Source organism: Triticum aestivum, chromosome 2B, assembly GCF_018294505.1.
Source record: "Triticum aestivum cultivar Chinese Spring chromosome 2B, IWGSC CS RefSeq v2.1, whole genome shotgun sequence".
NCBI lineage: Eukaryota > Viridiplantae > Streptophyta > Magnoliopsida > Poales > Poaceae > Triticum > Triticum aestivum.
Window position 1 is genome coordinate 459,802,259 of NC_057798.1, and position 13,943 is coordinate 459,816,201.

The following is a 13,943-nucleotide window of genomic DNA, read 5'->3' on the forward strand; positions in this document are numbered from 1 at the left end:
TTTCTCTGCTTCCCGCTGGTGTCGCTATCTGTCTGCCTCGTCTCCAGTGGCCTTAGGGCCATTGGGGCGGAGTGAATCCCGACCTTTGCCAGTGGGAGAGCTCTGTTTTTAGATATTTCTTCGAGTTTTGTTAGGGTTTGTGTCCTACTCAAGAAGACGAGACGGTGGCGGCTCTCTGAAGATGAAATAAGGTTCTCCTGTCTAGCCCCCGTTCTGGTGGTGCATCTAGTATTGTCGGTGGGCGTGTGGAGGTGTGTCTCTGGTGGATCTGTCTTTGGTGAATTTGCTCGGATCTTTTCGTTGTTCGTCTATGTTCATGTGTCTTCAGGTTGGATCCTCCTGATCTACGCCACTCTTCATCGTCGGCGGTTGATATTCTGGTGTGATTTGGTCCTATGAGGCCTTAGCATGACGACTTCCCGACTGTCTACTACAACAAGTTTTGCCCGGCTCTGTCAAGAGAGGGGCGATGACAACGGTGCGTCTTCGGCTTGCTTCATTACTTGTAGTCTTCACTAGATGGTCTACGGATCTTTATGTAATTTTTATCATTTCTAGTGTTTGTTGTACTACCATGATCGAAGATGAGTAATCAGAAGTTTTCTGGCAAAAAGCTGCAAATTAAAACGGGAACAAACGCGTACGCGGACTTTTGGAACATGGTTTCATGTATACTCGAGTATGGAATTTCACGCGGAAATTGCATATGTGTTATTCTAGGTAAAAATAGAAATATCGATGGTATAAAAAGCATTGTTTGAGTGAATAGTAAGAACCCAATTGCATTTTCTTCACTAAGAACATCATCGATGCCATTTCTTCATAAAACTTCACACGGGAGTAGAGTGGTCAACCAAGTCAATAAATAGCCTAAAAGTTTAGTTTTTCTCTGAAATTTTCTAGTATTTTTCTCAATTATACTATTCAGGTGGGTGTATGGAACCATACCCACCTTTTTGGGGACAAACATACCTTATATTAAATGAAGAAAGCAAGATTTCTTTCCTTGAGCCCAATAACCAACTCATCCAGCCCAAATTCTTGCTAGAAGAAATAATTTATCTTATTTGACCCTCTTTCACCAAAAATATCTTTTGTGTTCATATCTCTATAGCTATACCCCCACCCCTCCATAACGTCCCGACCAAACCCATCGGTTCACCCATCGATTTTTGGCCATGCAGTCATGGGCTAACCTACAAATAATGGACGTGCTATCATGAGCTAACCTACAAATAATGGAAATTTGGACAATCTCCATGTTATCCACCAATTTTAAAAATATTCATGCCCGCTATAATGTATGGACAATTATCCACTATATTATTACATAAAAAATATGTAAGGCTCTGTCTGATGTTCCTTTCTTTTGTCCTCCCTCTCCACCCTAGTTTCCATCTTTGCCGATTTCAATCTTTTTCTCGTTGAAAACCGAAGCAACCGCCCCATGTCTTATTGGGTTACAATATTTTCTTTGTTAAGCCAATAAGTAATGATTCAGTGGACATCTAAAATCTACTTTGGTATGTAATCATATTAACGATACAATGACAGGTAAATTATGATGCTTTATTTATTTATTTATTGTGACATGGTGGCAAAGTACTATATATTTATTTATTTATTTATTTGTACCCAAACTTTACAAATTAGTTTGAAACTTAATTAATTTAAGAACTCACCTAGTCCTGCAGCAATAACTCCTCACTTTCAAGGTAAAAAAAATAACTCCTCACTTTTACACAAGATGTCCTGTCACAAGAATAAAGAAAAATGATCATATAAAATCTACTAAACTTTCAAAAAAGGTCCAATCATTTTTCTAGAGCATTGTACCTGTTTGCTTTAAACTTAAATTTAAATAGGATTTAGGTAACCTAGTTATTTTTAAATAAATTTAGCTTAACTTTACGTTCAATCATTTCTCCTCCATATGTCCTTGAATTTCAACGATATTATTACGGAAAAATTATTGTACCATGACTAGAACGACATTACGATTAGCATCTTAAATTCAGTTGTGCATATTTAATCATTTTTGAAGTCAACTATTCTTACAAACAGAAACCATTTGTTAGTTTTAGATTATCGAGGATAAGGGTGAAAGGATACCCGTAAAACTTGAAGTTGATTAACTAAGTATTGAAAACAACCCAAATTGAGTTTGGAATTCACATTCAAGTTTAGAAAGTTGAAGTTCAATTTCACTACAATGTCAGATATACTTATGAAACTGAATACAAACTAAGCTTGATACATATTTAAAATGAGTGAGATATGATTTGCAAGACTCATGATAACTCTACCAAGGTTGAAGTTCAAATGGGTGGGAGAATGGGAGTGCATTGCTCAAAAAATCTGTGCATTGAAGAAATATTGTGTAATAAATAAGTAGGAAAATATGTAAAACACAAATAAATCACACAATTCTGTATAATAGGAAGGTTAGGGGAAAGCGACTATGATATCCATTTAGTGAGGCATGGTAACACGTGAGACAATGAGTCCAACTTCTCCAAAGGGCAACACCACATTTGTCTATTTGTCTGGATTTGAACTGAAACCACTTTCTAACGGGATCCCCATATGTCCACGGACAATCTTAGGATAGACATCGCCTCAATTCTCCACAAAATTGTGTGACGACCTGATTTTTGGCCTTTTCTTTTTCTTTTGTTTTTGTGAGGTTTTTGCGTAAGTTTTCTTTTTCCGTGGCTTTGTGGTCTGGAAACTGAAGAAGATGCCCTCTTCTTTGTTTCCAGGGTGGCTTGTCATTCCCAAGTCCTTCCCTAGACCCTGTCATTTTCATCCTAGCCCAAATCCCAATATTCTTTTTATTGGGGATATTCCTTTTCTATTAAAGGAATAACTCAAATTGCCCTAGGTTGTGAAGCAACCTATATTTCCATCACTCTTAAAATTTCCAAATAATTCTCATAAATTGTTTGGGTCATATCTTCATCAAATGTGGCAAAACTTTTCATTGCCATGTTCAAAAATAATCCTCAAATAATTCATTTTCTCTTATGTCCTATGTGGTAGTATGTGAAGGAAGTGTTATTTTCCTTTGTCCAATTGACCTCAAACTTTTTGGACACCTTTTCATGTCCAAATAATTGCTCTGTGCCAAAATTTAACTTTATTTGCCTAGCCAATCTTCCTCAGTGATTTTTCAAAGTTTCTGTTAGAGAGAAGCCATTGTGAAGGAAGTACTAGCTAGGAGTATCCAAATGAGTTTAACTTTTGCACACTACTTCATGTGCTCATATTAACCCTCTCCACCCATTTGCAGTCCCATCCAATCATCTATGTGAGCACAGGATCAAATCTTTAGTTCTGGCAATATTTTCACGTTGTGAAGCAAGTGTATTTTATATTGCTTCAAAAATTCTGATAAATTACCAGATCATGATCCTATAGATAAAACATCTCTCCACCCAATTTGGGATCATTCCATTAAGCCATTTTCCCTCCAATTGTTTTGCAAGTTTCTGGTCAGTGGAAATGCTTGTGAAGGAAGTACCATTTTGGTTTATCCAATTGGTATGAAACCTTTTGCAACATCTTCATATGATCAAATAACTATGCCTTGCCCAAGTTGAGCTTAAGTTGACACTCCATGTGAGTGCAACATCCAAATCTTGATTCTGGACCAATTTTGGGGTTACACATCAACTATATTAGTTTGTGCTCCATTATGCTCCAAAACCTCCAGGATCATAGTCCTTTCGTAGTTAAACATCCCAGAAAACTCCATTGACCTCAATTACTTCCCTGTTGATCACTAGTGCACGGCCAAGTTTACTGCAGTAAACTTCAGACGATTACTACAAGTTAACCACTGCGTCTTTAACCAAGTTACCACCGCAGTTGAGACCTACCTAGGAAGGACTAACCCCCAGACATCGGTTGGCATTGCTTGTGGCACTGTGTGCACCAGTGCACGCGGTGACTATCGGTGTCAAAACCGGTGGATCTCGGGTAGGGGGTCCCGAATTGTGTGTTTAAGGCTAATGGTAACAAGAGGCGGGGGACACGATGTTTACCCAGGTTCGGGCCCTCTCTATGGAGGTAATATCCTACTTCCTGCTTGATTGATCTTGATGACATGAGTATTACAAGAGTTGATCTACCACGAGATCGTAGAGGCTAACCCTAGAAGCTAGCCTATGATTATGATTGTTGTTCTTGTCCTACGGACTAAACCCTCCGGTTTATATAGACACCAGAGGGGGGCTTGGGTTACACAGAGTCGGTTACAGAGAGGAGAATCTACATATCCAAATCGCCAAGCTTGCCTTCCACGCAAAGTAGAGTCCCACCCGGACACGGGACGAAGTCTTCTATCTTGTATCTTCATAGCCCAATAGTCCGGCATACGCATATAGTCCGGCTGTTCGAGGACCCCTTAATGCAGGACTCCCTCAGTAGCCCCTGAACCAGGCTTCAATGACGATGAGTCCGGCGCGCAGATTGTCTTTGGCATTGCAAGGCAGGTTCCTTCTCCGAATACTCCAAAGTAGATCTTGAACACAAATATTGTGCCCGGCTCTGCAAAACAAATTCCACATACCACCGTAGAGAGTATAATATTCCACGAGTCTAATATGCTAACAACTTCTTCATAGAATGACATCACGCCGCGGCCCGGTTATTATTCGAACCGTTTTCCCAACCTTCTACTACACATTTTGCGAGGCAGTTTTATTGGCACGTCTTATCGAAGCAGAGATCGTGTCCCCTTATTACGGGATTCTCATAAATACGGGCGTGGGTACCCCAACCGCGCCATAAGCATGGCGCTTGGCGAATAAGCGAGTTTTAGGGCGAGTGGGGAGGCACATGATTTTACGGCCTTTATAAAGGGATAAGGATTTCCCAGTTTCACCCACGCCTTCTCCTTCCTCTGCTCATTCACTCTTGAGCTCTAGCGCCCAAGCTTTTGCCTTCTCCGCCCAAAAAAGCGTTCCTATCATGTCCAGATCCGAAGCAGGAGGAAAGTGGATGGCCTCCTCCGTCAAGGATAAGGACATAAAGAAGCTCTGGGAGGCCGGATACTTAGCTAAGAAGGTCAACCATCGGCTTCCGGCCAAGGGACAAATTGTCCCTACCCCAGAACCCCAAGAAAGGGTAGTGTTCGTCTCTCACTTTGTCCGCGGGCTGGGATTTCCCCTCCATCCATTCGTTCGCGGACTAATGCACTATTACGGGCTGGACTTCCATGATCTGGCCCCCAACTCCATCCTCAACATATCAGCATTTATCATCGTGTGTGAGGACTTTCTCTGCATCCCACCCCATTTTGGGTTATGGCTGCGGACTTTCAATCTGAAGCCAAAGGTGGTGAGCGGCCAACAAGCAGCGTGCGGAGGCACTATGGTGGGCAAGATGCCCAATGTTACCTAGCCCGAAGGCTCCTTCGTGGAGACAGTAAAGGGATGGCAATCATGGTGGTTCTACATCACCGAGCCGCGCGATGCCAACTGGGCGGCGGCCCCTGAATTCCGATCTGGAGTCCCGATGCGGCTCACCTCCTGGCAAGAGAAGGGCCTGACCTGGGGTTCTTTGGACGAGGTGTCCGGGCTCCAGACGTGCATCCAAAACATGATAGACAAGAGAATCAAGCTTGTAAATGTAGTACAAGTTTATGCTCATTCGTTGGATTCTTCCGTGCCAACACCGGTCCCACAACTTGTGGGAGTTCGATTCGGCCCAGCACCAGACGCTGCTAGAGCTCTTCGGTACAACTCATGAAGATATCTGGAAAGTGCTTTTCAAGGCCGGAGAGACACCACTTCCCAGGACCGAGGATCGTGGGCTTAGCTCAAAACGTCGGGCTAATCCGGTGAGTTTTTATATATTTTTCAAGCTGCATTTTTTATGGGCATATTTGAGGCGGAAGTCTAAGCTTCCCCCTTTATTTATTTAGGCCTGGATAAAGATAGTGGAGCAGATTAACAGTCCGGCTCCGCTTCTCGAAGGCCCAGAAACCCCACTTCTAACGAAGATGCTTTTTACGGCACCTTACGAGGTACCGGAGAAGAAGGCCAAGAAGAAGTCCCAGGGGACTAGAGATGGTCTCCGTCGCAAGGATACTTCAGACACAGTGTCTGAAGACGCCGAGGATCGCTCCTCCACCGCCGAAGATGACGCGGAAGAGGAGGAAATTCATCCCCCCCCGGTAGGGGGGAGAAAAAAGAGGGCAGCCACCACTCATTCAGAGGCCAGAACGTCCAAGAAGGGGAAAACTTTTCCTTCAGACAGTCCCAGGACGGCTACCGACAGCAGCCCGAAATGGGAACCTAGGGTCAAGCCCCTGGCTAAATCATAAGTATCCGAACACAATAATGTGTCCGGCCTTTCTGCTGTATTGTTTTTAACATATTGGGTTATGCACTTTGCAGCCCGGCTCAGTTCAACATCGAGATATCCTCCTCTACGGAGGGATCGTTGGACCCGTCGGCGATGGACAGTGGATCCCTTCCAACAGCCTCTTCCCCCAAGGCCGTGGTCAACACCGAGGTGTTGTCTCGAAGGATCCCGGGCCAGGGAGAGGCTCAAGAGGTCATCCCGGTGGTGCCGAGGGGTGGAACCTCGCCCACCGAACAGATGGGGGAGCAAGTCTCCACAGGGACTGATGGCGGGGGCAAATTTCAATCCGGCCCCCAGCCGAATACCCTTCCGGAGATCCATGTGGATCCGGAATCAAGCAAGCAACCCTCAAAGGAAGGAGGTGTGCCTGTTCACCAGTGGCCTCTGTCTATCCAGAGGCACCAGACAATTTGCTGGAAGCGCTCCGTGGCGCTTCCTTCGTGGAAGAACACCGCACCCTCATGGGTGTGGTAATTGAGAGGATTCAGTCCACGAAAAGCGGACTGACTGAAGCGTGTATGAGCCTTCTAACAAGCTTCGAGGTAAGTCACGCAAATTTTTAAAAGGAATGTCACAGTGTGGGTAGTAGCCCCTGGTGCTCCGTCCGGTGTTCGAAAAGAAGAACCGAACAGAGGATCAAATGAATTTCATAGGAGACTAATTTAAAATCTATATGCGAACAAATAGGTATCACTACTAGCTGCATCCGCTCATACTGTGGAAATCTCTAGACTGAAGCAGAATCTGGAGCGAGCCGAGGGAGAGCTCGGCCGCGTAAAGGAGAAGCTAAAAGAAAGTGAAGGTATGCAATGATTTGCACCAAAATACGGCTATGGCGAATGTTTTGTTCTGACTATGAAGTGTCATTTATATTTATCAGGGGCCGTGACTGAAGTGACGGCCCTCAAAAAGGCGCTGGTTGAGGCCGAAGACAAGGCGGCCACAGAGCAGGCCGCATGCGAAAAGCATGAGGCCCGGGTCAAGGAGATCCAGCAAGAGCTCTAGGATGTAGTCAAAAGATGCGAGTCCTTGGAGCGTGATTATAAGGAGCAAGAATCTGAACTTGCGAAGGCCCGCCAGAGCGCACAAGATGCCCAAGCCAAAGCCGAGGGCGCCCTCCGAGAAATCCAGGCGGCCAAGAAGATCGCGGCGGGTAAGGCTTTTATAATGCAGAGCAAATATGTAAGGGAAAGGTTCCTTTTACTGACCCGGATTTGGAGCTCTCCAGGGGCGTCTGCGGGTCTGCTGCACAGCGTGCCAGATGCTGCCGAATTCTATCAAGCTGAGGAGGGAAGCTCTACAGAGAATCTGCTCTAGTCGCAGTACCTTGCGTCCGAACCTCCGACACCTTTTAGTGACCAGCTGAAGCAACTGGTTGAGCTGCATAGGACGGCCAAACTAGCCATGAAGGATTTGATAATTTGGCTATGGCCTGCTAAAGCTTTTCCTAGCAGCTACTTCAGACTCGTGAAGCAGTTGGTCAGTGCTTGTTCTCGGCTTGACGCCATTAAACGGTCTGTCTGCATTGAAGGTGCAAGAATGGCCTTCGCCCGCGTGAAGACACATTGGGCGAAGATGGACGCCACTAAATTGATGACCGAAGGACCGCCCAAAGGCAAGGAGCACCACAGGCCCGAGTTGTATTATGATAGTGCTAGGGAGGGGTCCCGCCTTGTGGCGGAGCATTGTGCTAAGGATGTCATATTCCCATGAATACACTCATGTTTTATCCTGTCCTGTAATATAAAACAGTTCGGTTATGTAGTGTAAAGTTTGTTTGAAACTACACCTCCTGTGCGATCGTTTTAATAAATTTGAGAAATGCCAGTCGTCGGCTTCCGCCCCCATGTAGGTAGTACGGGGGTGTTCGAGATGAATCTAAACACTCTTTATCCAAGGTATTGGTCCTTTAAGGAAGTGTTTAGCTCAACGAACCAGGAAATCGGACTATTCGGCTTTATCATTCTCACTTAGCCATTGGAGTTTGACGAGACAAACTTGGGTGTAGCCACTGGTGTTCGGACAACCGAACTTGGGGAGCTATATACGCTTAATTGGATAAAAGCCGACTCATCGCATAACGCGGAAGAAATCGCTAAAGATTTGGAACCTCTCGAACAGCCGACCAGCTCTCGCTGCATCATGACAGTTAGTTTTCTGCTTTCTCTACTGAGGTGCTCATCTGGAATAACCAGGACACAATCGCAGTAGTTCTCCCTTTACTACCCTAGCCGATATAGCGGAACCTAGGGTAGCAAGCATAGGAGCCGGGCAACCCAACTGTTGACCCAAGACATGATTCGGAGCCGATGCATATAATGCTACAATTCGGGGTGCCAAACTATTGTAAAAGTGTTCGGGCTTTCTTGCCATATTATGGGGTGTAATGAAGCCCCTGGCGAATTAAGCCGTACCAGAGTGTACGGGTGCAAATAATAATAATACGTACAAAGGAAAAGAAAAATTAAGTAATAAGATGATGCTGCAGATGTGGAGCCGCGAATTATTTTTTAATGTAATTTGATCAGTACGCCTAGGTGTACTTGTACAAATAGTGTTATAAGCAATAAGGCCATTTAACATGCCATGACCAAGGGTGGGCAGCATGCAGGTTTTAAGATAGGTGTAACGATCATTAGCAGAGACCACCTATAAATTTCCTTGCATGTTTGAGCCTTTTACCTTCTTGGTATAGACGTCCTTTGATAGGTCCGATGATCAGGTTGTCAGGGAACGAGGCCCAGAGGAAGAAACCTGAAAAGAAAACGGAATAGTGAAATTATGAGGGCCCTGGGGCGGTTGAGCCGCATTGTGAACCCTGGTCTAGCTGTGCCTCTGTCTATGCCCATGGTATTTTGAGTGCGTAATTATGTACGCGCAGCATGAAAGTCATTGCTTGATTGAGGCTGGGACGGAGGCCGAATTGCTAGTTGAGCCCTAGACGGGTTGGATAATCCTGATGCAGAGTAGTTCGGATTCGCTTGGCGGTGTCCGGGGGCTTTACTGCCGAATTAAGGTTCTGCCTAAGAAGGAAACTCAGTACTTCTGCTGCAAGGGTCATGGTATGTTCCTCAGTACGGAGGGAGCGTTCCGTGTTTCCATTGACTATTATGACATCGCGCGGTCCGGGCATCTTGAGCTTGAGGTATGCATAGTGCGGCACCGCATTGAATTGAGCGAATGCGGTTTGTTCGAGCAGTGCATGATAGCCACTTCGGAAAGGGACGATATCGAAGATCAATTCTTCGCTTCAAAAATTATCCGGGGATCCGAAGACCGCTTCTAGTGGGATTGAGCCCGTGCAACAGGCCTCCACACCTGGTATGACACCTTTGAAGGTGGTTTTTGTTGGTTTGATCCTTGAGGGATTGATGCCCATTTTACGCATTGTATCCTGATAGAGCAGGTTCAGGCTGCTTCCACCATCCATAAGGACTCGTGTAAGGTGGAATCCGTCGATAATAGGGTCAAGCACCAGTGCGGCTGAACCGCCATGACGGATACTGGTCGAATGGTCCCTTCGATCAAAGGTGATCGAACAATAGGACCATGGGTTGTATTTTGGGGCGACTGGCTCCATCGTGTAGACGTCCCTTAGGGCGCGCTTCCGCTCCCTTCTGGGGATATGGGTAGCATATATCATGTTCACCATTTTGACCTGAGGAAACTTCTTCTGTCCCCCTGTGTTCGGTGGTCAGGGCTCCTCGTCGTCATCGCTTTGGGACCCCTTTTCCTTGTTTTCGGCATTTAACTTGTCGGCCTGTTTGAAGACCCAACATTCTCTGTTGGTATGATTGGCTGGTTTATCGGGGGTGTCGTGGATTTGACATGGACGATCGAGTATGCAGTCCAAACTGGATGGGCCCGGATAAATTCTCTTAAATGGCTTCTTCCACTGACCGGACTTGGAGCCACTGTATCCGGCGTTGGCCGTCGTGTCTTCAGCGTTGTTTCCATTACTTCGACACTTGTGCCTGCTGCGTCGGGGCTTGCCGTTGCTATCTCTGGCTTTAGAAGTGCCAGGTTTACTTGAGGTGCTATTTCTACGAGCTAGCCAGTTGTCCTCGCCCACACAAAAGCGGTTCATAAGAATCGTAAGGGCTGCCATGGACTTCGGCTTCTCTTGTCCAAGGTGTCGGGCGAGCCATTCGTCACGGATGTTATGCTTAAAGGTCGCTAGGGATTCAACATCCCGACAGTCGACGATCTGGTTCTTTTTAGTTAAAACCGAGTCTAGAATTTCCTGCCTGACTCTTCGGGCTGTTGTGTTATATGATTTAAGTCATCGGCATCCGGAGGTCGAACATAGGTGCCCTGGATGTTGTCAAGGAATGCATCTTCCAGGTTCTCCCAACTGCCAATAGAATTTTCGCGCAGACTGTTCAACCAGTGTCGAGCTGGTCCCTTGAGTTTTAGCGGGAGATACTTGATGGCATGGAGATCGTCACCACGGGCCATATGAATGTGGAGAAGGAAATCGTCGATCCATACCGCGGGATCTGTTGTCCCATCATACGATTCGATGTTCACGGGTTTAAACCCTTCTGGGAATTAATGTTCCATTACTTCATCAGTGAAGCATAGGGGGTGTGCAGCGCCTCTATGTCGGGCTACATCGTGACACAGTTTGGATGGAGCTGGTCTGCGGTATTCGGCCCGGACAGGTTTGTTTTTATTATATCCAGCGTGGTAGCCGTCGACGTGTACCGGGGCGCACCCCCGCGATCCATATATCGATCTGGTCTGGCCTGCATTGTTCTCCAAGTCGTACCCCAGGTCATGCATGTATCCCCGAGTTGTTGTGTTTCTATTTGTTCGACGAGGTAGTGCGGGCTGGACTTCTGTTTTGTCTCGGCCACGCGGTGGTCGGTCATCTGGTAGGGCTGGCTCCAAGGCCTCGTCATCAAATTGAGGTAACAACTTGCACTTCGGGTAACTTTTTTTTGGGCGTTCGAGTCCGTATTCCTCGGCTGCAAGGACCTCAGTCCATCTATCAGTGAGCAGATCTTGATCAGCTTGAAGCTGCTACTGTTTTTTCTTCAGGCTCTTTGCAGTGGCTATAAGTCGGCGCTCCTGCATGACGGGATCCTCACGCACGGTAAATTCTTCGTCACCGAGGCTCACCTCATCCTTGGAGAGAGGCATGTAATTATTGTCCTCTGAGTATTCATTCATGGCCTATTCATCAGGGATGGCTCACCCATCTTCCAGTTCGGCCTGTTCATAAATTGGCTGGGCGGGGTCGTCGTCTTCAGCATCATCCGGAGTGCTATTGTCTCTTGTGCCGGTATTGCCGTTTGTACCTTGGCATGGTTTTGAGCGGCGCCGCTGACATCAGCGCTTCGGCTGCTTCTCAGGAGGCTTATCCTCAATTGGATCCTTTTTGTCCTTGCCGTATGTTTTCTTTAGGTGTGTCCACCATGTATATGTCATATGAGGAGGTGGCTGTCCAGCGCCCTGTGGGCGGTGGTTCCTGCTCTTCTCCTGCATCGTCATCCATACCATCGATGTCTTCGGAGTCGAAGTCAAGCATGTCGGTCAAGTCGTCGACAATGGCTATCAAGTGGGTGGTGGGTGGGTAACGAAATTCTTTGTCATCCGCTCCCCACTCAAGCCGGACATAGTTCGGCCCTGAATCTCCTGACAAGGAGAGAGATTTTAACGAGTTTAACATGTCGCCCAAGGGCGAGTGTTGGAAGATGTCCGCGGAGCTGAACTCCAAGATCAGCGCCCAGTTAGATTCGAGGGGCGTGGATACACGCGGTTCGGAGCCTATGGCCGGAGACGAGTCCGAGGTTCCGATGACACATGCCTCATCAGAGGTTAGATCTGTGTTTGGCTCTAGCGTCGTTGAGTATGCAGCTTCCGTGGCGGGGTCCATCCTCCCGTCCTTGGATGGCATGATCTGCACTGGATCTAGGGCCAGGGCAGTTACATGCGTTGTCTCCTGAGCATGGTTCGATGACAGATTTAAGTCATGTTCATCGTAGCTATAGGGTGCGACTGTCATGGGTTCGAATCCGTCGAAGACCAAGTCTCCATGGATGTCGGCGGTGTAGTTCAAGCTTCCAAACCTGACCCGATGGCCAGGGGCGTAGCCATCGATCTCCTCCAGATGGCCAAGCAAGTTGGCCCGCAGTGCGAAGCCACCGAATACAAAGATCTGTCCGGGGAGAAAGATCTCACCCTGGACCGAGTTGTTGTAGATGATTGAAGGAGCCATCAAGCCTTATGGTGACGACGCAGTGGAACTCTCAATGAAAGCACCAATGTCGGTGTCAAAACCGGCGGATCTCGGGTAGGGGGTCCCGAACTGTGCGTCTAAGGCTAATGGTAACATGAGGTGGGGGACACGGTGTTTACCCAGGTTCGGGCCCTCTCTATGGAGGTAATACTCTACTTCCCGCTTGATTGATCTTGATGATATGAGTATTACAAGAGTTGATATACCACGAGATCGTAGAGGCTAACCCTAGAAGCTAGCCTATGATTATGATTATTGTTCTTGTCCTACAGACTAAACCCTCCAGTTTATATAGACACCGGAGGGGGCTAGGGTTACACAGAGTCGGTTACAGAGAGGAGAATCTACATATCCGAATCGCCAAGCTTGCCTTCCACACAAAGGAGAGTCCCACCCAGACACAAGATGAAGTCTTCTATCTTATATCTTCATAGCCCAACAGTCCGGCATACGCATATAGTCCGGCTATCCGAGGACCCCTTAATCTAGGACTCCCTCAGTGACCGCCTCTCTGACATGCCATGGACGCGAGCTGGATGGTTTCTTGCTCGGGCCCCTCCTCCTCTCGTCGTCTTCACGCACGTGAGCATGTCTAGAAGCTAGCTCTCGTTGTCGCCGTTCCCCTGGACCCCTCTCCCCCTCCGTTCACTTGCTCACCGATGCAAACTGCCACGTGCCCACGGACGCACAGTGGCGTTTTGGCGCGGTTCGCCATCGTCGCCTTCCTCCCCGTGCTCCCTGCCTCCTCTTCCCCGTGGGCTCCTCCTGTGCCTCTCCGTCACCTTCCATCGAGCCCATGCGTGAGCACACGCGTCCGCGGCGCCGAACACATATCCACAATGATGTCAGCTCGGCCTCTTTGCCCCACGCCTATTTAAGCCCACCCGAGTCCTCCCGAGCACCTCACCAGCCTCACCACCCTCCTTTGGTCCTGCCCAGCCTCTCAAACGAGCTCGAGAAGCTCTCTTGCCCCTCCCATGGCCGAAGCCTCGCCGCGGCGCTCTGCTTAAATTCGGCCGACCCGAGCCACCCCTCCACTCCATGACCACACTCACATCTTCCCCATGCTCCGGCGACCCTTCGCAAACCCTCCATTCTTCGTCGGAGTGCCTCAGGCCGTTGCCCCCTAGATCAACCGCCGCCGCCCGAGCCCTCTGATCCGCGAGCTGCCGATGCCCCGTCCCCTCTCCGGCGCTGCTCCTGCTCCAGGCGGGAGCGGCACACTGCCTCACGTCCTCCAGTGGCCTCCGCCTGGCCGGAGCCAGCCGGAGCAGGTCGACCCGTAGCCGGCAGCGCCCTCCCCTGCTCCCTCCTTTGTTTCCATCGG